The following is a 24,833-nucleotide window of genomic DNA, read 5'->3' on the forward strand; positions in this document are numbered from 1 at the left end:
ACGATTTTCCACGGTAGGATACCTGTCGTAGGCGCGTATCGAGGCGTTCTTAGCTCTAAGGAGTTCCCTAATATCATCGGACAATTTGAAGCGGTGAAGGAAGTCCTCCGCTACAACTTGTTTCGATGATCTATCTAATGTTGAGGTGATGTGTGACGTTAAGATGTCTATGGCTTCAGCGGTATCCTGAGGAGACGGGGTAGAGTCCGGGTTAAACGGGAGCGATGGTGGATCAGATTCAGCCAGGCTAATGCCCAGCGTGTGCCAATCCACCACAGTCCTCATGACGGGAACGGAGTTGGGAGCGCGACCGAGCTTCATAACGACGGGACGGTGGTCTGAATCTAACTCTGAAACTACTTCGATCGAGTGTAAGCGCAGAGTTACGTTTTTTAATAACGCTATATCGAGTATATCCGGGCGATGCGCGATATTTAGCGGGTAGTGAGTCGGGGTTAGCGGAGCCACGATATCGAAGGCGAGATCATCGACTAACGCGTCGAGCCGCCTGCCATTCGGGGTTGTGGTATGAGAGTTCCACCTGATGTGTTTACAATTTAGGTCGCCCGCTAGGATGACAGAGCTGCCCATGCCGAGCAGCGCCTCGATATCACTGCTTAGAACGATCTTATCCGGTGGAAGATAAACGGACGCGATAACGATCGGCGCGTGTCCCGTCAGTGAGATTCGGCACACTGATGCTTCGATATTAGCGAGCGCGGGAGGATCGAGCGGGACGCAATGCAGGGCTCTTCTATAGTAAATGACGGTACCACCACCACGAGCAGAGAGCCTGTCGTTCCTGACCATGTTATAGTTCGCGATTTTAGGGTCACGGCGCGCGGGCTTAAGTAGGGTCTCCTGCACTAAGAAAATGTCAATTTGATGGTCACGCAAAAAATCACAAACCTGATCACGTTGATTTGCGAGACCATAAGCGTTAAAAAATCCTATAGTTACGGATAAGGGCTTTATTCTACTAATGTACGCCATTGATTACCGGCGGAGTGAGGGGAGGACGTACGTATTTAACGACGCGTATACGTCAGCGTATTCCTGCACAACGGCGATGAAGTGTTGTGCAGTGGAGGCGGCTCGAATGGCGTCACCCAAGGCGTTAACACGCTCAAAGTTGATCGACTGAAAAAAGTCGATCGCTAGAGCGAGATTATCGGACGCGGTCGGAGTGTTGGTCGCGGGGGAGGAACGAATTGCGGGGGAGGGACGTATCGCGGGGGCGGGACGAATCGCGGAGGGAGGAGCTGCAGCCGTGTTCGTGTACGGCAACGGTTTAGCCCAGGCCGAGCCGCTGGGCACCGGCGCCGGCACGAAGGCAGGCTTAGCCTTCGGCACAGAGGGTGCTGAGGCTTTGATGTCTGGGCGGGAAGCTCGGAGGCGGTTTTGGCGGGCGACGCGGCGATTTATTTTTGGAGCTCGGGGGCATCCACGGTAGTTCGCGGGGTGACCCTGTGTTCGGCACAGGACGCAGCTAGGTGGTTCGGTGGCGGTTTTCTGGTCGCGAGTACAAAGGGCCGTGGCGTGATCGCCCAAACACTTAACACATCGGGGGCGCGCGTGACAGTTACGGGAAGAGTGCCCGTACAGTTGGCAGTTATGGCACTGACTAGGTGTGCCTTTTTTATGGGGGACTTCGACGGCGATACCGGAGAGTTTACAGACGGTCCGTATGTTAAAAATATGCTTACCCTCGGGGGTAGGCTGGAGGGCGACTAGAACCATATTGTATGGCTCCCTACCGCGGCCGGTGTGCATGCGGTGCACGGAATTTACTGGTAGGCCTTGTTCTATCAGATCAGCCTTGACGAGATCGGCATCTAGCTCCTTCGGGATTCCACGTATGACAACGCGGAGTTCGCGCTCCTCCTGGAGCGTATAAGTGTGGAAACTTATACGCTCCTTTCGGAGGTAACTTGAGAGGGCCCTATGGTCGTCGGGTGTCGTTACTTTAATTTGAATCCCGTTGGCGAGATTACGGGCGCTGACAAAATTAATATTTTTGGCCTTAAGGGCCAGGGAAACTCGGTCCCAAGCTGCCTTCTCTTGAAGGATTACCGGGGGAGGGGTCTGAGTTTTAGATTGTGCCACTGGACGCGGCGACGGTGTGGCACGGACAGCGGGAGCGACGGGGGTTGGAGGGCGGGGACGCGACGCGTTCGCGGCTTTGCTTACTTTAGCGGCCGCGGGAGCTCGGGCCTCCGCAGCGCGCTTTTTACCTTTTTGGACTACTGTGAATCCATCAGTCGCGGCGGCGGGGGAAGGGTCGACCTCCATGTCCGATTCTGAATCGCATGAGGAGGGCGCGGGCGACCTGCGGGTGGGTGTTTTAGCGGGAGCAGTGGACGACGCAGGCACGACGGAGGCTGTGGACGAACACACGGGTGCAACGTAGGTCGCCGACGAACGCACGGTTGGGGCGGAAGCTGCAACGGTCGACGCAGAAGTTTTGGGCGCGAGTATCGGCGACACGGGATCGGCGGGCACGACGGAGGCCGCGATGGACGACGCAGGAGCGACGGGGGCGACGGAGACCGCCGGCGAGTTCGCTGCGTGATGGGCCTTGAATTCTAAAAATTCTGCCGATAACGTTGGGTACCTAAGGCGAAGAAATTCCGCAAACAGGTCGACCGTGGACTCCATTATAATAGACGAGTGCCCAGGGGGGGCTGCCCCGGGACTTTAAAAACACACTCGCCTTACGGCGAGGCCCCAAAAATTGTAGTAATCGCAATTAATTACGGCACACAGCCGTCCGCTTGCAAACGGGCCACTAAGTTACCGAACGAATTCCTGGAATTTAGGGGTCCGCCCGCTCACAGATGGCGATGCGACGCAATTGTCGCGCATAGTGTACATTGCAACAAAAAAAAATTGTCACTTTTATTGCCCGCATATAATATATTATTATGTTAATTTTATTTTATTAAATTTTTTATTTGCCATAATTTATTTTTAAGCCTGTGTGTTTAGACGAAAGTTAAAGAAAAGAGAGGAATTCGTGAAGTGTATTAGGTGTTATAAATAAAATACAATTAAAAGTTAAAAAGTTTATTTAACAAAATATACTTAATATTAAAAATTATGTGTCACCGTCCTCACTATCATTTTCTAATAGTGCTACTCCTTGGATTAAATTTATGGTAGCTGGTGGAAGGAGTTGGCTCCTCATCGTCGACATAACGAAGAGTCGCTGTCTTTACTGGCGTAAATAATAAAACGCTCAGTGACCGAATCGACTATAATTATGGTTATTGGTATTTGGTCCTGGCATTGCAAACAAATTTAAAACAATAACACTCGTAACAAAAACTAAATTTAAAATAATAGTAACAACTCGTAACAAAAACTCAATATAAACAAAGGGTTCCTACAACTTTAGTAGGCACATGTGTAACCGGGAGCGAACGGAACGTGGACGCGGTGCGGGAGGGGAGAGTCGACTGACTCACCAATCGCGCGCTGGGAACGGTGCTACGTCTTTCCCCACGTCCCGCTTGACAAAGAGACCTAAAAAACGACTTCTGCGCATCTAGCGACTCTTGCCAAGTTACGTGCTGGGGACTATACCTCATTATAACAAAAAAAAAAATTGTTTGGGGTGAACAACCCTTATCACTTAGGGGTATGAAATATAGATAGTAGCCGATTCTCAGACCTACTGAACATACTATTGATACACAAATAAAACTAAAGAAACGTGGCTGAAAAATGTATAGTGAGTAAGACAGGAGACCGGCTTCGTCCTCATCCCTACTACGTGATGTTTGCTGGATGAGTGGTGACACCTGGCGGGGATAACTGATCGATTGATAGTTGATCAGTAGTCGACCGGCGAGGGCAGGAAATCAAATTGAATTAAAAAAAAAAAACATAATTATAGGAACTTGAAATTATAAACTCTGAATAAGAATTTATCATACTACAATTATAATATTTGATTGCCATCTTGCAATCTTATTGCGGATCTGTGCATAGAAAATAAAAAATAAAAATCGGGATGGAAAAATAGGGGTTGATCGTATAAGAGTGAAAATTGAGAGTAATATATTTTTTTTATTTTAAGTCATGACAAAATAAAAAATAAAATCTTGCCAAAAAATTTAAAATTTATAATTAACAAATAAAAAATAGGGGTTGATCGTGGAGGGGTGAAAATTTCAGAGTAATATGAATTTTTTTATTCTAAGTCATGACAAAATAAAAACAAAATTCTTGCAAAAAAATTTAGTTTTTAATTAGCAAATAAAAAATAAGGGTTGATCGTAGAGGGGTGAAAATTTAGGGTTGTATGTATTTTTGTATGCTGTATCATAAAAAAATAGAAGTTAAAAATTTTGTCTAAAAAATAAAAAATAAAATTTAGGGGTGGACTACCCCTAACATTTAGGGGGATGAAAAATAGATGTTGGCCGATTCTCATAGATACCGGATAAGCACAAAAAATTTCATCAAAATCGGTCAAGCCGTTTCGGAGGAGTATGGCAACGAAAACTGTGACACGAGAATTTTATATATTAGATAAATTAGTATCGGCATTAAGATTACTCCTTAGCCTTAAAATTTTCAACTACGAAATTTTCTCTTAGGTTACTTGGGCGAATTACATCTCTGAGGTACGTATGAACGGCAAACAGTCACCGTCGCCCTAAACATGTCATTTCGGATTCTCCGGATCCACTATCGGTGGTTTTAGGTACACAGGCACCGGTCACTGTTCTCGTCGAACCTACCTGCGACGAAGGGTTCGACGAGCAAATTAACCCTCAGACACAGCCAGCTAAGTTTTTCACCGGATCTTTTTTTTTATTGGCCTTGTATTGTTGTGTCCCATTGTCTTATCAATGGGTCGTCTTTCCGATCCGGTAGTAGATGCATCCTTGGAGCAGCTGCCGCTGAGCTGTTAGGTCTTCTTCGAAGGCTTCAGGTTACCGCGATAAGCTTGTGGAGGTATATGACGAAGGGAAGTTCTTCCGCCGAGCGGGTGATATTGCTCAGTAGACCGAAGGTCCGAATGTTGCTGTTCAAAATTTGTATATATGTAAGCTTATCTTGAAAATGTCGTAAGCGAGATTCAAACGCACGTCTTAAAGTTTTCATCATAAGTGCCTCATTCATTTATGTTTTTTTTTTCTTTAAGGGAATCTTTCAAGCAATGGTACTTAGTCGATGTTCCAATACCACAAGCCGATCGCAAGTATTCTAAAAAGTACTTCACACGTGTCCACGGACGGCATCTAAAAATTAACTCCGCAATAGTTCATAAGTAATTTAGTAGGTATTAGGCAGTAATTCCTGCTGACATGGCGAACTGTAGACCACCCCGTACATAGATAGGATCGTGCCGTCTATGCCTATCTCTGCCGTGACGTAATGATAGAGACTTCATTGATTCGAAGAGTACAACAACTTTCATACGACACAATCTATACCTCAGTTTGTGTCTTAAAGTGAGATGTGTGTGTATGAGGGAGCAGCAATGTATTGCCAATAAAACTTAAGGTCACTGCAATGGTAACGATGTTTCGTATATAAAATCATTGGGTCTCGGATAATATTAATTTAAGAGATAATAATCCGGGTAGGAATATGAGGATTTATTTGTATCTAGTCTGGCCATAAATACTGAGGTAAAGAAAAAAAAAAATCTATTGCAAATAACATTTATTACTTTTACAGTGTGTAAGTTTAATACATAAATATAAAACAATTTAAAGTATAAAAAGCTTATTCGAAGTGGTCTCCATTGGTTGCAATACAGTCCTTTAAACGTTGAGGCCAGTTATCAATAGAAACACGCACTCTTTCCATGGGAAAAAATTTCAGTGCCAATCGTACGGATTGCTTTAGGGACTCCAAATTATCAGGCGTTTAGAGCAAGCCGTACTCTCTAAAACTGACCATAAATCAGACTGCGTAGACCGAGCTTTATGACCTGGCGCCGAGTCTTGCTGGAAGGACCATTCTTGATTATTGAACATGGTGTTGTTAAGGAGCTTCACTACCTTCTCAAGAATGGTATCTTGATACACTTGTGCCGATGTTTTGATACCTTTTTCACAAAAGTATGGCTCAGTTACTCCTTTGTAGCTAATACCCCACCAAACCATCACCGAAGTCGGATAGTGCACACGTTGCACTCTGTCGACTAATTGGGAAGCTTCCTTAGAGCTTTGAGCATAAATACGGTCATTTTGTTTGTTAAAATGTTGCTCAATTGTAAAAAATTTCTCATCCGTAAACAAAATTTTTCTATGACCTCCCTTTGCGTACCGCTTCAATAGTTGTTTCGATTTTACCACCCTATTCTCTTTTAAATTATCAGTTAAGAAATGACCAGTACGTCTCTTATAGGCTGCAAGTCCTAAGTCATCTTTTAAAATACTCGACATGGTTCTAGGTGCTATCTTCATCTCCCGAGATAAAATCTTTTGCTTTCGGACAGGATTTCTTCGAATTCTTTCCCTTACTGCTTTGACCGCCTTTTTCGTACGAACACTACGTGGACGGCCAGATCTTTTTCTGTCACAAACAGAGGAGGTTCCATTGCACCTATTAACACGTTCACTGCGGAACAGGCCCAAATCAGCCTGCCGCGGAATTTCACCTGGTGCGGACGAAGAAAACTATGTCCCTCTCGCTGGTGCGGAACGATTATCTCAGGTGTTTGTAAAGGTACGACAAAGACAAATATATATTTGAGATTGTGGTCAAAAGTATAGGTGTTCCCTATAAAAACATCACGGCAGGCCTTTATCGGCCTATCACGCACTGACGGTAAAAAATATCAACTCGGTGCGGGAGGAGGCCTATTGTGGCCCGCCGTCCCAACAGGCTGTTGGCGGCCCGATACCGCACAGAGCGCCCGCCTCGCCAGTTAGTGTTGGGCAAGCTATCGAAACTGACGTACGTCACGTTTTTTTTATTCCTTAAAATTAAAGGCACGATGTCAGGCAACAAAAGAAAGATAAATATTTTGGAAAATAAATTAATTTGCGGTGCAGATAGTGATAGTGACAGCAGTTAGAAGATATTTTCCTTCAAGAAAATGAAAAACTGCGGGAAACCATGAAGAGTTCCGAGGTGAAAAGGAAAGTAAAAAAAATTAAAACATACTGCAGAATGTGCAAGCAAAATCTTTGTGCGAAATGTTTTAAAGACAGCCATTAATAAATAATTAAATAAACAATTTTTATTTCTTTACTTTAATTCTGTTTTATTTTCGATATGCCCTTATTTTTGTCTTTCCCATCACTACTAAAAATACTTTCTAGTGCGGTTCTGGTCGATATCGACCCGCCACTTTCCCTGGTTTATTTCTCATTTTCTGTTCGGCAGATCCCGGGGCGAATAAAATCTAAAGAAGTTGGGTTCAAGGTTTTTCCAACAGTCCAAAAACTGTTCACCTACATTATGTTTTCGCAAAGTTATAGAAATTTAATCTAACCTTGTGCTGACGTGTCGAAAAAGACCTACCACGCACTGGCGGAAAAATCATTGGGGGCACAATTTGGCCCGCCGCCGCACCAGACAAAGGTTTAAGATTTTACTTGCCGCAGCGAACGTGTTAATAGCCCGGTACACAAACATTTTACTAATACCAAGCGTATGGAGAGTTTTAAAAATTGCATTTGGTTCCATACCTACTTTGTGTAATGAAATCACAGCGATTCGGTTCTCTTTATCATCCCACTCCATTTTAATACCGCAAAATATTGTACAATGTATTGGCGCCAAAATGAGAAAACCAATGAGCAATCATATAAAAATGACAGATTCCAAATTCAAATGTAATATTTTGTTTATTTTTAATTGTAACAGTATTTATGGCCAGACTAAGTATGTATACACAATACTGTAACTATACTGAGACCTTAGCACTCATATGTAGGTGGCGGCATTTACGTTGTAGATGTCTATGTGCTCCGGTAACAATTTAACACCAGGTGGGCCGTGAGCTCGTCCACCTACCTATGCAACAAAAAGATAATAAAGAAAAACAACAATATACAAACGCGTGTCCTTTGCCCCCTATAAAATATTCCGAACACAACGTACTCAAATGTAAATTCAACAGATCAAATTGAACATACAAAATAGATACGACGACAATATGAAAACGCAACGCAAACAATAACCTAAAGCGATACTGAAATTAGTTTGACAATAATTAGATACGTTCCTCAAAAAGGCGACGCCCGAAATAGGGAAGCTTAAATTGTGTGTTTAAATATGAATTGTTTCGTATAAGGCGATGAGAATTGGCGCTTTGTTATCACGGCTCGTTCGCGGGGTGTTAAGTGTTACGTCACCGTCGTCCGAGGCCTAAGCGGAGCCTAGGTCGTTTTAATTCGTATAAATAATAATAATAATAAGGTATCAGGCCCCTAACGCAGCTGAAGAGGCTATTTCAGCGTAACCTTAACTAGTAGGTGAGTTCACGACGTTGCTAACACGAACCCTAGCAAGATGCTTCGCAGAATCTACCACCGGATCGGAAACGCGACCCACTGAGAAGATCCGGCGAAAAACTCAGTGGGCTGTGTCTGTGGGTTAATTTACTCGTCGAGCCCTTCGTCGCAAGCGACGGGTTCGACGAAGATGACGGGTGCTTGAGGTACCTAAAAGCACCGTTAGTGGATCGGGAGGATCCGAAATGACGTGTTTTGGGCGACGTCGACTGCTTTCCAATCTCTCCGCAGGATCGGGAATGTAGTTACCGGCGGCCACGATGAGAGGGTTCTCGTGTCGTGCCGCTTTGTCGAAGTGACGCATCGATGGCTACTGCAGATACTTACTGATGGACTCTAAGTCCAAGTCGTCATGGAGGTCGACGTTCCTGACGAACCACGGGGCTCCGACGGCTATCCTGCCAAAACGCGATTGAATGACTTGGAGTGATTTTAAGGGAATGCGGGCCGCGTGAGCGAACACTACACTTGCATAGGTCATGACGGGGCGTATGCAAGTTTTGTAGAGTGTCACCTTATTTCTAAGGGACAATTTACTTCGCCTGCAAATCATCGGGTAGAGGTGTCCTAGTATAAAGGCGGCACGGTCGCGTACCGTGTTTAAGTGGACGCTATCAAGCCGTGTACCGAGACAACTATTGGAACAATGATGGTTGAATCAACATGCCACGCGGCGGTAGTCTCATGGGCCAGGTCTGAATATTTGAATAATAATAAAGCTAAATTAAATGCGTGCACATAATGCACAGATTAAAAAAAAATATTTTATGATTTTTCTCATTGGTGAAACTGCATTTCGAATTCTCCGTTGGTCTTTCTGTTTCTTAGCCCCCACGCTATTATGAACTTCATCTTATTCTAGGAATTGCTTGAGATACAAGGTTGATCTCGCAAAACTTAAGTCACAAATTCACTGTTCTCTACAGTTGTTACAGAACAAACATAAACGAAGGGCAGTTCACTAGCTCGAGTGACATTCACTGTATTGTAAAATAATACACTTTATTATGGCGATGTTTGGAATATCTTCATTAGCAAAGTCCTATCAATCATTCCGATAATTTCATTATTAACATATTTTTCGCGCTTATGTCTAGATATTTGTGCTGTTGCAGTGTGAAAATTAAAGATCGTTACTATGTCCAATCTCTGTCAGAATTGATCTGGTCTTAAAATGGTCGTGTAATCGCACAGGAACTGTACTCTCTCTCTACTCTCCCCATCTCTCCTGACCTGTCATCTAGTACTTTAACTAGGTGATAGATGATTGACTAATGGCGTAAAAGCCCCCTCATCATCAAGATCACATCACACCAATATCTGATTTCATAAACCGTATGTATAGATGCGATATGTATAGAACCGTGCGTATAGATTTTCCGAATCCTCTAACCTTCCTTTTCATAGCACACCGAAAGTAAAACCTTTAAAACAACACAAGCAAAAAAGGAAATTCATTTGTTTACGAATTGAATGAATCAACATAAAACTCGGCGAGTAAACAAAGATGGCTTGCCTGGCCCAGTGTCAGACACCACGTGCATCTCCATACTAGCCATGGGACGACCATAAAATTTGGATCCAATCCATAAGGGACTTACTCCACTTACTACGACATATTTAGCTGTGCGCTCTGTATGGATGCCGCCTAAAGGAGCGAAAGATTCTCTTTTAAGACTTGTCGACTTTTCTGCTAACGTAATTGGTGAGTTCAATGTTGCGTTACGTAACGCTGTTTTCGAGTGCAGATCGTGACGTCACGGGTGTAATGACTTGTTTAAATATGGAATTGTTTTACGGAGAAGTCGCCTCGTCGAAAACATACTATTAGTTGTTTGTTTTAGAATTTTCATTGTTTGGTTTTGTTTTACGGAACTATTAGAATTTATTGAGAAAGGACAAACACGATTCTGGGTTAGCTGTGTCATAATAATTTGCGTATCGAACACTTTGAATTATATCAACACGAGATTTTGAATTTAAAATAAGGTCCATATAAAAAAAAAAAGAATTACGAGAAAAAAATCGCGCGGTGAAATATCGGTATGCGGAAAACAAGGCCTTATTCCACGGACTTTTTCTTACGGTTTTTACTATCACATCATATCATATCTCCTCCAAGCCTGCCTTAAGGAACTTCGTTCCAATAATGTTAGCTTACAACATACAGTAGTTTTGAATTAAGAATTTCCTCATGAAGTTATGATCATAACTTAATATTTGATATTATAAATTCACAACACAGTTAGTAAGTGAGACGTGCGGGGAAATCAAAGTGTATGTTCATTAATATATTTATTTTCGTTTCCGCTTGGCACAGGAAGTCGGTGGCACAGTTAGTTTCGCGCGAATTGCATAATAATAACATCTTGAGGGGGACACGCGCCTGGAAATCGGAAATTTACTGCTTGGTCAGAAATTCGATTGGGAATTAAACAGAAAATAAAAATTAGCATTAACCATTCGTATTTAACATGTTTTGTTGTTTACTGATGCTCACCTAAAATTGCAAAAAGTTAACAATGAAAACGGATCAGAAACAAAAAAATTTTTTACCAAAAGTACTGATCGCCAAGTGTAATGCAATCAGAGTTACGAACCACTACAATAGCTGACGATTGAGAAGACGATAGAGATGAGCTTTCGCTGACGGACAACATCACTTCCAAAAAACTTATTACCTTACGAATAACATTCCAAATGTATTGCTCAAATCTCGTTTCGATCAGGACCACAGACGTATACAGCCTTTGAAAAACTGAATTTAAGGTGATTTAGACTTTGAATGAATCCTGTAGATATAAGGGATGGAGCAGTCCCAAGTTAAGATCCTGATCTTCATATACAAGGACGATTTAAATGACTGTACATTTTTGAAGTTATACTTCTTTAGGCGCGTTATGAAAAATTGATGAGAGTGAAATTTTACGATGCGCGCGCACCGTTACACAAAATTAACAAAATGAAGTTGCCCACTAAATCGCTCATTACAATACGACCGACGTAACTTGGCGAGTCTGAATATAGCCGCAGGTGAACTTTCCGAACCGTACCGAGAATTACCGAATTTATACGATGTCAAGAAAAGGGATGTCCATATGCGTGTTTGAGGATATTGTTTAATCGATTTTTTTTCAAATTGATTAAAATTTAAACAAAAAAAAGAAATAAATTTAATAAAAATAAAGTATAACTTCTTACGCGCGTACATAAGTACACGCACCCTTTTTTTATATTAATCTACCCTCAAAAGAAAAACTTGAGAATCATAAGTGAATTCTACTGAATTATATCGATGTCGTTCCCAATTGGGCACGCTATCCAATTAGGCCTAGGCCGTCGACAACGGTGCTCATCCGGCGGACGCGAGGAAAGTACGACCCGACTCACCTCATTATCCATACACGGACACCTCATATGCCACACGTGTGATGTACTCGTTGGCTCGATAGCAGACCAGGTGTTCCACAGACTGGCACACATCGATGGCCCAGAAGAAAAACGAGCTAATTACAATATTTGACAATTTTAATAGAAGTTTCCTGTCGGAAATATTGGGATATGTGTGCTTTGGTATTTGGTAGAATTTTACTAAATAATTAATAATTAATTCGTTTTTACTTTTTTTGTATTTAATATATTGCACTGTTTATTTGTTTTTTGGTGTACAATAAAGAATTCTCTCACTCTCTCTTTCTCTCAAATAAAATTTGTACCACTACTGAATAGAAATTAACATAAGAGCATGCACCTCATTTGTGTTAATGCTGCCTTTGGACAATAATGCCAGGGACAAAGGCTGCGGCCTATTGTAAAGGACTTTCTTCAAACATATATAGAATACATAGAAGCTGGGAACAACACAGCGAGGAGTTAATTCCAGACTTTAATAGTTTTAGAAATGGCAGAATGAAAATAAAGTAACCTCACTGCCCTTTAACACACATAAGCCCTTTTACGAATTCATAATTTACTTATCATTTGAACAGACACTTACTAAAAAAAAACATTTAATCACAAACTCCATCGCCTTATCTAATACATACACCAAAACATAATTATTGTTAGTTATTACTGTTATTATGAATTATAACTAAATCATTACTTAAATTGTAACTTGTTCAACAATATCTGACTGATATTGTTTATCCATCCATTTTAGTATAAACTAAAATGACTTTCTACACCTTTATTGATGACCCTGGGTTCTAGGGTTTTTCAGTAAGAAGAATCTAAGAGTGGTTTCTGGTTGTTGATTCACTCCACTACCCGATTTCATGCGCACTTATCCGAATCAATTTGTGTTTCCAGATATTCCTCTTGTGTTTTTATGAGGCAAATCCTGCAGGCAAGCATTAACATATACATAACTAGAAATGTCTTTGTATACATTTGTTAGAATAAAGAAAATTCTAGATTAGACTCCAGTTGAATCAACAAATCAGAGTTCGCATTGATCAATTGTTCCACCAACGACACATCTTTTTCACTTACTCGTCAGGGTACCGCCGCGGTAACCTGAGGCCGCATTAATATTGCATGACTGCCGTTTTTTCGTGCTATTACGGGTACATAAGATACTCGAATGTACTTAGGTGGGCAGCGGGAGGCGATACTGAAGGAATGCTTCCGGCTTTTTTCTAGTGCACTAAAAGAAAAAAATGCACTAAAAGAAAAAAAATATAGGCATGTGGTTTTGTTGTCCTTGGATCCGCTGTTTGTTCCCCCATCTGTGGACCGTCCAGTCCCATATACCCCCCACGCCCTCTAGCCGCGGGGACCTCGAAGGAGGTTCGGTCCCTGGCCCAGAAAAAGTAATAATCTCGTTATGTGTAGTCTATAGCTTGACTGAGACATTAACGCGTTTCAATTTGATGGCTACCGTTAGATAATACCATCTCATGTGCTGTTAATATTTCAATGGTCGAACAAATTGACTCTTCTAGCAGGAACGCAAGACGCAAATTATAATTTTGCGGGTTTGATTTTTATTACACGATGTTATTCCTTCACCGTGGAAGTCAATCGTGAACATTTGTTGAGTACGTATTTCATTAGAAAAATAGGTACCCGCTTGCGGGATGCGAACACCGTTGCATCGCTTCAACACGAATGCACCGGACGTATTATCCTTTAGGCCACGACGGCCTATCTCAAGGTGGGTGGCGCGTCTACGTTGTAGATGTCTATGGGCTCCAGTAACCACTTAACACCAGGTGGGCTGTGAGCTCGACCACCCATCTAAGCGATAAAAAAAAAAAAAAGTTTCTAAGATCTCAGTATAGTTACACCGGCTGCTCCACCCTTCAAACCGAAACGCATTACTGCTTCACGGCAGAAATAGGCGGGTTTGTGGTACCTACCTGTGCGGACTCACAAGAGGTCCTACCACCAGTAATTCGCGCCAGAAGATTAATTGACTTCGTTGTTGCTTAAAATAGGCCTACAGAAAACAGCAATCACGTAATATTATGTTCTACTCGCCTGGATTCGTCAGCGTCTCACCGTAATTAACATAAGATTTCCCCCTAGTAAAACGAGAGGCTTCGTTCCAAAAAGGTCGATTCAGCTTTTTGCGAGATGCGCGTACGCTGAATATTATAAGCTCGTGTGCGATCGTCGGAGCGCACGGAAGCATTTTTCGCATTGTTTTAAAAAAAAAAAATATTTTGTTATTGCTTAATTGGGTGGACAATCTCACAGCCCACGTGGTGTTATGTTGTTACTGAAGCCCAAAGACACTTACAACGTAAATGTGTCACCCACCTTGAGATATAAGTTCTAAGGTCTCAAGTATAGTTACAACGGCTGCCCCGCCCTTAAAACCGAAACGCATTACTGCTTCACGGTAGAAATAGACAGGGTGGTGGTACCTACCCGTGCGGACTCATAAGAAGTCCTACTGCTAGTAAAATTGTGTTTAATCACAATTCACTTTTGGCGGCTTAGCGTTTTGCGTAGTCCTAAATTACAGTTATCGTGCAAAAGTACAGACACCGCAGATTCTATTAGATTCAATCAGTCCACATTAGTGGTAATTCTTAATTAATTGTCTAAGTAGGTTTTATGGTGACTTGAAAATCCCGAGAACGATCTTCGTAAGATAGGTTATGAAAGTTGTTTATCTATAATTTTGTAGAATAAGCAATAGTTTAACACACTCAAGTTAGCGACAATACGATATGAAAAAAAAAGGAATGGTATTCGTAAGATAAATTAAGAAAGCTGTTTATCTGTAATTTTGTAGAATAAGCGATAGTTTAATACATCCAAGTTAGCGACAACACAAACACCGAAATATTTGATTATTTAAAATAACGGTGGTGTAAAAATCATTCCGTATGCTTCGACTACGATCGGCAGGAGACAGAGTTACGCCCTATACAGGTATCACGAGACACAAGACTATCTACAACTCCACATCTTGTTTATACAATTCGATACGATTCAAAAACATATCAAACCTTGTTGAATCTTCAACAACTACTAAAATCTATTCCATTAACTATAACAATTAATTTATGAAAATCGTCATGTTAAATAGCTTTGCTTTTCAACGTTTATGTCACAATTGTCTAAAAAAAATCGGTTGTCTGTAAAGTCGGTTTACTGACGATAGTTGAACGTGACAACTTCATAAGAAAATACGCCTCAGAGCGAGGTAACGCCGCATGAGTCATGTTTTTTCGTGCGTGCAGCCGGCTCCATCGAATTATAAGACGTTGTCACGTCAATAAAACGAATCGACCGCAATACGACAAATCGTTTACATCGAATCCGACCAAATCGTAGGCTGTAATTAAATTCCTTCCTGACAACTCGATCCTTACCCGCGTACGCTTCATGTGTGCGATTTTTTGTCGTCGCCCGTAACACGATCTTTCCATCTCGTAATTTTAACGTTTTTTTTTTTCGAACAATCAAGAGTCCTTATTAAGGATGGATCGGTTTCTTGATTACGTTGCCACACTCAGTTTGATTGACGTTCGCTATTGCTATCCGCGTTTCAATTCTATCGCTATGTATTGTTATAATTGGGAAAATTTTCGATTTATATTCGAATGGGGTGTTCGAAAATTCATGATTCTACTAGGATTGCAAGAACGAGATTAGGTAGGTAGGATAGAGATTAAGTTGATAACTACATACCAATATAGATCCCATAAACGTTGCAACGTTGGTACCAACTGTTTCCAAAGCCTTGGAGCAGGAACGTATGGTTGCTCCTTACGCCCTGCCACTTACGTCCGATGACAGACTACATCTTAAAATTTATCGCCGTCAATTATTTATAAACAGTTCCATAGATTAGCCAATGAAATAGAGGATTTTGCGAGATCACAATTGTGTGAAGTTTTTTAGTGCGAGGGAGTTCATATAGAGTCCCTTCTTTATTTCGCCGTAAAGTCGTGTTTTATATAATTAACACCACAGTTGAAACAATATAAATTTTATTGTTGTAGCGGCATAAACAATTCTAAGTAACTATATTACATTAGTTATTAAACACATTATAAATTATTTTTAACGTTTTAAATTTTTGGCGGTAAAAAGGTCCCGTGTCACAGACTATATTCTTTTTCCCACCTCTCTTGCGTTCCGGCTTACGCATCATAAAAAGCTGCGTTCTTAAACGCCACAAGTGCTAACGAAGACAAATAGGCTCATATCCAATGCGTTGGCCCAACGCTTGGTTCAAATCTTCGAAATGTGTACGTCGCGTGTTAATATAATTATAATACGTCTTAATATAATTATAATACTAATCTATGCAAGTCAGAACACGCCCTACAGCCGGCTTCCAATCCCAACATGCACGCCTACAGCTTACATACTCGTCTTACGTACGCCTTATCTTCATCGAGAGACTTAATTCTATAATATCACACCTAAAAATAACTAACTTACGTACGTAAAAACTAAAGGACTACATCAAGCAATTTGGTCTAAAGCATTCGAAATTTCGTAAATAATATCAACGGGTATTTGGTTTAAGTGACATTTTTGCAATTTTACATGAGAGCCATTTAAAATTTAATATGTGGAAAGATGGATGGACCAAGTGAAGTCCGCGGTTGACGGTTGTTTCCACGAGTGTACCAGGCTCATCACAAATCGAGAGAAAAGATTGATCGTGAGGCGCATAGCATCTACCCACAGCAATGATACTGAGTGACCACCTCGACCGCTCTGACAAGAGTGATACGACAAAAGAGAGATTTGGAAAAAATCTCATAACACAAAGACTTCTTCAGCTATTTAAATGGAGTAAACTTAATTGAAGTTCAATTAAAATCATCGAACTGTTGATACTAATCACTACATAGTATAAAACAAAGTCGCTTTCTCTGTCCCTATATCCCTATGTGTGCTTAAATCTTTAAAACTACACAACGGATTTTGATGCGGTTTTTTTTAATAGATAGAGTGATTGAACAGGAAGGCTTATATGTATAATAACATCCATTAAATAGTGGAGAAATCAATAATAAATTACAGTTTCCGAAGCGAAGTGAGGGCGGGTCGCTAGTACCAAATAAAACACACCTTTAATTACAAAGATAAATGTTGCATATTAGGCGAAATGTCGCTGAAACTAAATGGCATTTCACCCCTCGATATAATGATTAGAGCAAGAGAGTAATCTCACCGTAAAAGTATTAAGTTATGGTTTTGGATGTGAATTTTGTAAGATATTGGTTTCTGTTCGGATCTAATGATAATAAAACATCGAATTATGTTGAAATGAATGTAATAAAAGCTTTATAATGCCGTTAAATTGTTGGATTTTGTTAACTTTACCTTAGTTTTTGGGTACGTTTTTTGTGGTGTACTTTTGGGTAATTGTTATTAGGCATGGTCAAAAATAGTATGACTGCTTAACAATTGCAATTAAAAAGTTAATATTTTGATTTAAACTAGTGTCCTGCGGGGACGGAATTGGAGAAACGCAAATGGATATATGTATGTCTTTATTTTTCATTCGGCCTTTGATTTTTTTTATTGCTCTTGTAGGCAGACGAGCATACGGCCGACCTAATGGTGAGTGGTTACCATCGCTCATGGACTTCAGCAATGCCAGGGGCAGAGCCAAGCCGCCGCCTACCGCAAATTAGTTTCTTTTTAGATTTAGTTTCTTCTCGTCATATCTATCATAGATGAACAAAGTCAGGGCAGTTGAGTCCGATTTTCTTTTGTGTTTGTGGGCTGCTTTTTTTTCTTCTTTTTAGTAGTATTAATATTATTAATGCAATTTTTTTATTTATTTTCTTATTAGGTTTTTATTAAGTGTCAACATTTATACCATAAAGGAAATGTATTAAATCTAATAAATCTTCATGTGTCCGTGATGATAGTCAAATTTCGACCCTTCAACGAAAACTATGTAGTTTCAATAATTTTCCAATTACGTTTTAGTCGGGTTTAGCGTGTTAATGATGTAAATGAGACAAGCCAGCAAAATTAGGCCTATCGTTAGAGTCAGGCACGCTCAAACTATACGCTTAGTTTGTAAAGTGGTTTTACTCTACAGTAAGTAAGTTAGATTTGAAATGAGCAAATAGAACAGCGTAGAGAGCAGGGTGCTGGTTAATGATCTTCCTCCTTGCGTCGGTTTCCTCATTACTGAGGGTCGTGGTCATGGCCTTGAAACAGTTTAAATGTTTCTCTGCACATGACTCTCTTGGGATGTAATTGTGGTGGGTTCCCACGTCCTTCCACATCAGTATTTCGAAGGGATTTAGTCCTTCACAGCAAACTGGTCCCGCTCCGGGTCTCTGGTTGTATCCGGGGGCTGGGTTATTTCCCGCCGCCCAGTGCTCGGCGTTGACGTTTTACGGTAGGAATGTCCAGCTCTACTCAACCCTCCTCTTTTCTCATCCGGGCTTGGGACCGGCAATGGCAGAGTTAAGGTTGGTTAATGATCACAGACTACAAAAAAAGTAAAAGGTAGGTCTCTTACAGCAATCTTTTTGAGGTAACCATGTCCGAAGTGTCTTTATTTCGTACAAAGGAGTGGTGGTTTGGTAGTTCGTACTAAGAAGGCTATAAGTGAAATGTACTACTTAAAAATTCTAATTTCACTATTACCTATATTATTAATATTATAAAGAGGAAAGATTTGTTTATTTGTATTGAATAGGCTCCGAAAGTACTGAACCGATTTGAAAAATTATTTCACTGTTTGGAAGCTACACTATTCCCGAGTGACATACATAGGTAATAATATTTTTTGAAAAAAAATAGGGATCCTTACTAAAACTCCAATAATGTAACCCAAGGTGTAAAAAAATTAGCTAAATTATTCTTTAAATCGCGTGCCCTGCGAAAACTATTGATGATAGAATAAAATAATGTACTACGACTTTGTAGAACACATTATTACATACAAAAAGTATGCGACAGCATATTTCTAACTATTATATGTAGTAATGCTGCAATAAGTGTTATTTTATTTAAAATAAAAAGACAACGTTAAATATCGTTGAAATTTTTGTTAAAGACCCGAGCGGAGCCGGAGCGGGCCGCTTGTATCTAATAAAAAGAAAACATCCATAGATACGTTCCCATTTTGTAAGTTTTTCCATTAGGCCCAACACATTCGAAAATCCTAGATCGGGAAAGTTAGGGATGACTTTTTAATATTATTAACTATTTAAGGATAGACATGTACATAGAATGAATGCTAGGTAACTGTCTACCATCCGATCGATGGACTCAAATTATTGACAAAATAAGACGGTTCAATTCAATTTTTATAAAACACAGGACGATTCTTGGAAAATATTTATTTCCTTTCTAGCAGCACGAGGACAGGAGGGGGGCCCGGTCCCTCCCGGTTCTCGGAAAAAGTGAAAATAGGGATCGTTCGAAATTATTTTCTGATAAATTATTAATTGGGCTTAATATGCAAAAATAATCCAAATAATGGAATAGAGCTGTTTTATCTATATATATTTAGTACGTGAAGCAGAAACTTTGTACCGCTTTTTACGATAATTGCGCGAACGGAGTAGTATAAAATTTTCCACACTTATAGAGAATATAGAGAAGAGTGCAGAATACTATTTTTATTTATTTAAATAAGCATAAAAAATACACTAAATAAAAAATAAAAACATCATACACAATACCATGTATTTGACACAAGACATGTATAAATTTAGCCTCATGGATTATTGTCAAACTTTTGGTCTGTGGTCAAATTGAGAATGTCTCTAGTGTAGTTTTGGCGAAATCTTTGATTAGAGAAGTATAATAGTCTATATATAAGTCTTTGACAACAGAACCACAATAATGTTCAAACTTATAATTTAAATTAATAATTATAGTCGAATTTCGACAACTGGGGGACCACTAGTCCTAGTAATATATTGTAACGAAAATTATTAACCATCAAACAAGACACTTAGTCCGATCTTTTAATTTAATCTTGGCACTCAACGGTTCAAGCAGAATGAGGTTCATTATGGAGGAGTCGCATAGCACGATCGCCTTCTTGTACTTTTTGCTTGCGCTTAGTAAGCAATTCCAGACGTGTACGAAGCTATGTTGCTGCTAGTGCCCATTTTTTGTGTGCATTATCCGGTCAAGTCGATTGGTAGTTTTAATGGGGTGGGGAAAAGGCTATCTTTTGTTTTTATTGGTCACGCCGGCCAGACGAGAAGGCGGCTTAATGTAGATATTGTCGGTAACAATGTTAAGGTATTATTGATGGGCTGACAATACGCAGTTTTGCTGGTGGTATGGCGAACCAAAAGCACTACTTTGCATTTTAAGTTGTGAAGTTTTTCGAGTGGTGATCTGACTTAGAGCTCATGTTTCGACTTGGTTAACCGCTTAGTGTCAGGTGAACCGTCAGCTCATATACACATTTACGCTACGTCTATCACAGGTTAGTGGTTAGGGTTCCTGTGGCCATCGGCCGCTGCTTCACGGCAGAAACAAGCAGGGTGGTGGTACCTACCCGTGCGTGCTCAAAAGACGTCCTGCCACCAGTAAACTCAGGCGTCTGTTAAATATCTTGTGTTTTACGATGGCTATCGGCACATAAAGTAGTGCTAGGGGAGTTGTAGTTGATAGAAGCGATTTTTCGAGTTTCATTGTTACGGTGTCGAATGAAAACTCTGGATCGATAAGACGTGTCGCCGCACAATGATGTTCGCGCCATATTCGCAGCGGACGTTGCTGTTTAGGTATTGGCGTGCGCGGGCATACAGATTTTCAGTTTAACATTGTGACCATTAAATCACAAGGTTTTGGATTTACGGTGCTTTATTTGCGCCGGTACGACGAGCCCAGGCCTTCGTCTCATTTGGCCAAAAGCTCAAAACTTCAAAGCTTCAATTGCTTTGTACAACGGCTATCTCATAGATAGTCAGACTACCCTCAGACATAGTCCACTGAGTTTCTCGCCGGATCTTCTCAGTGGGTTGTGTTTCCGATCCGGTGGTAGATTCTGCGAAGCACGGCTCTTGCTAGGGTTCGTGTTAGCAACGTCGTCAGGTTTGAGCCCAGAGAGCTCACCTACTAGTTAAGGTTACGCTGAAATAGTCTCTCAAGGCTATTAGCTTAGATAGGAAAAAAAAGATAGTCAACTGTCCGTATTAATAATCACTAGTAGTTCCGGAGTAGTCGAAATTCGACTATAATTAATTGAAATTATAAGATTGAACATTATTATGGTTCTAGTTACAGATTTCGCCAAAACCACACCATAGACAAATAACATTAAAGATAAACAATATTAACCTATTCTCAATTTGACCACAGACTTTAAGCAATAACAAAAGTTTGACAATCAACGAAGAGTATATAATTATATGTCAAATACATGGTGGTGTGTGTAATGTTTTTTTTTATGGATTTAATGTATTATTAATGCATAATTAAAAAAAAGATATTAGTATTCTGCACTTCTCTATATCTTATAGGTACCTTTAAACGAGCAATTCTTGTATATTAATATATACGCTTCTAATATAACCAGACTGTAAATATCTATATACAAAGATAATCCTTTTTTTATTGCCTTTCTAGGCAGACGAGCATACGGTCCACCTGATGGTAAGTGGTCTAAGTATATATAATCTGAATCTCGGAAACGGCTCCAACGATTTTCATAAAATTTAGTATACAGGGGATTTCGGGGGCTATAAATCGATCTAGCTACGATTTATTTTTAGAAAATGTTGTTTTATTCGTGTTTTCAATAATCAACTCTTCCCGACATATATTGGCGAATAATAATACTATTTTTCTTAATTGAGGGCAACTAGCCGCTTTAAAGACACAACAAGATGGCGTTATAAAAAAAAAAAGAGCAAAGCTCGGTCATCATCTAGTTTCTATAAGTGTGGGAAATTTCATACTCCTCCGTCCGCGTTTCTTTCGTAAAAAGGGATTAAAAAATTTTTGCTTCTCGTATTCATATATTATAGATATTGAACTTTTACGAAAACATTCGGTTTTGTATAATTTAACGTAAATATCATTATTCATAACACGATCATGAAAATCAGTGTACGACAAAATTTGTCCGAACCAAATTTATGGTTAGCCGAACAAAAAGTGACGCGCGATCCCAATTATGGTGGACATTATTAAAATAATGTGCCCATAGTGCGGGCGACGAAATATTCATGGGGATTCGGTTCGTGAATTACTAATGACTGTTTTTTCTTGTGTAGTGACCACGAGGAAAATTTTCATAATGACCGCCTTCATTTTTTACTTGCCCTCCACTCATCAATTAGATATTCAAAAGTACTTGAAATGTATGTTTTACCGATAACTGAGGCTTGATCTGTTCTATTTTGGCTTCTGTGGCGTTGTGTTATTTCAAACACCAGTCCTCAAAGTAAGCAATAGTTGGATTCGTGTTCCAAGCCTTGGGTATTTTCAGAAAATCGAGTAGTTACTTAGTCACTGATTTACTGGTGGTAGGACGTCTTGTAATTCCTCACGAGTAGGTACCACAACCGTGCCAATTTTTAGCGTGAAGCAGTAATGCGTTTCCGGTTGAAAAGCGGGGTGACTGTTAAAACTGAGACCTTAGAACTCATGTCTGAAGGCAAGTGTAGATATTTACGTTGAAGATGTCCATGTGCTCCGGTAACCACTTAATATTAGGTGGACCGTTCGCCCAACTAAGCAATAAAACAAAAGTCAACCATGATTTCAGATTTATAAGTTACACGCGAACTTAAATGTGGGTTTTAAGATTAACTAACTGACTGCCGATACAGAAAACACAAATAATTTGTGTCTTCTGCATTGGTTGGTCTTCTAACCCAATGAGTTTCTCGCCTGGTTCTTCTCAGTGGGTTGCGATTCCGATCGGATTCTAGATTCTACGAAGCACTGCTCTTGGTAGGCCTAGTGTCAGCAATTTCTCTAAGGTTGAGCCCGTGAGCTACCCATCAAGTCATAGCTGGAATAGCCTCCTAGGCCACCATCGATTTGGTAGGTGAAATAAAAATACCACTCGGCTTCAAATAGGATTGAAATATTCATTCGTCGTGCAAATCGTTCATGAACGTACATTTCTACATGTTTTGTAAGAAAAATTGATTCCTGCAGAACAAAATCCAAAGATTTACAAGGAGCACAATAGACGTTTTGTCTTTTCGTCCTATTCGACTATGATTGTAGACGTATACAACTAATATACGTGTATGCAAATCTATTTTTCTTTTTTAGTTGCTTAGATGGGTGGACGAGCTCACAGCCCACCTGGTGTTTAAGTGGTTACTGGAGCCCATATACATCCACAATGTAAATTCGCCACCCACCTTGAGATATAAGTTCTAAGGTCTCAAGTATAGTTACAGCGGCTGCCCCACCCTTCAAACCGAAACTCATTACTGCTTTACGGCAGAAATAGGCGGGGTGGTGGTACCCACCCGCGCGGTCTCACAAGAGGTCCTACCATCAGTAAGACAAAAGGTCCTATCACCAGTATGCAAATCTGTCTCAAACACACTTTAATAGAAGCCTTTCGAACGAGATCCCAATTTGCCATACAACAAGTTTGTTCCGCGTCTGGTTTGCGACAAATCTCCCTAACACAGTCACAAAGTTGTTGTATCTAGAGTGAATAGGTAAATGGAATTTGTGTAACCACAAACCGCAGAGCCACAAATATATGCCTATACAAATATCCGGGGACGGACTCGGTACGTTAGTCAGGGGCACTCTTGTTCGTACTCTACTTACTATGACATAGTTGTTGTTCTGATAATGATAGCATTCCTGAATACTAATGAGTGGGGCGAGAAGAACTTTGTAGACAAAACTGTTAATATCAAAGAATTATGTGGAAATTGTAGTAATTCGCGGAAGCCAGGGCAGCGGATCCGTGTTCTTAACAGCCGGAGAGATAGCATCATCAGAGATCCTTTGATTTTTAAATCTAAATCTGATTCTGAGAGGGATAACAATGATGGTGTTGTTTCTTCTTCTTCTTCATCGGTTTCTTCATTACTGAAGGTCGTGTCGTTGAAACTTGGCCGTGGTTAGTTTCGTAAGCTGTTTCCAACTCGTCCGGTCCTCAGCTCCTCATAGGGCGATTGCGACTGGCAAATTGGTATTGTTTACCCTAGAGGAATTTGCGATCTCATTCAAGCATGCATCTGCTTCCTGCGCCTCTTGGTGCTCTTAAATAGGTGTAAGAGGGGAGTGAGCGAAGAAATGGTATATGACAGAGGAGTATGGAAGGAGAAAACATTTTGTGCCAACCTCATGCGATTGGGAGAAGGGCAGGATGATGAGATAGGTGGAAGAGTTCACGGCCTCATAAAGATCAACAATATAAATGCCTTCACCCACGTTGAGACATAAATTTTAAATCTCAGTGTTATAGTACAACTGCTGCCCCACACCTCAAACCGAAACGCATTACTGCCTCACGGTTGATATAGGCTGGGTGGTGATAACTACACGTGTCAGCTCACAGGACGCCCTACCACCGGTAAATCATCCAAATTAATTTTTTTCCGTGTTTGATTTCTATTACACGATATTCATTCCTGAGTAATTCGTGAGCATTTGTTGGTTACGTATTTTAATAATTTTAAGTCACGACGACTTCTAGTGTTGATAGAATATGTCGTCTAATTATTTAGGTCATTAACTCATTCAATTTTAACATACACGATAATTACGGGTTGGTACCGAGAGAAAAAATGAATTTCAAACATTCATTTCACAAACTAAGTCCGTCACTGGGTTGAAACATCGGTCCGTTCTGAACGTTGAATTTATAACAATCCATATGTAGCGTAACATACAGAAATTAGGTTTGCAAATTAACCGTTGAGTGAGTGCTGATTGTAGATAGCCTTACAA

The 24,833-nt window shown here is 40.4% G+C and overlaps 1 protein-coding gene across 1 annotated transcript in view; it reads right to left on the minus strand.

Moving 5' to 3' along the window:
* LOC110385069 (uncharacterized) overlaps positions 1-15,931 on the minus strand; it is a 36,343-nt gene extending 20,412 nt beyond the window's left edge. Inside the window, exon 1 of the mRNA XM_021347548.3 lies at positions 15,636-15,931. The gene's annotated coding sequence lies outside the window, so the exon portion shown is untranslated. The remainder of the gene's footprint in view (positions 1-15,635) is intronic.
* Positions 15,932-24,833: the final 8,902 nt, after the last annotated feature.

The sequence above is a fragment of the Bombyx mori genome, chromosome 23 (assembly GCF_030269925.1).
Source record: "Bombyx mori chromosome 23, ASM3026992v2".
Taxonomy (NCBI): Eukaryota; Metazoa; Arthropoda; class Insecta; order Lepidoptera; family Bombycidae; genus Bombyx; species Bombyx mori.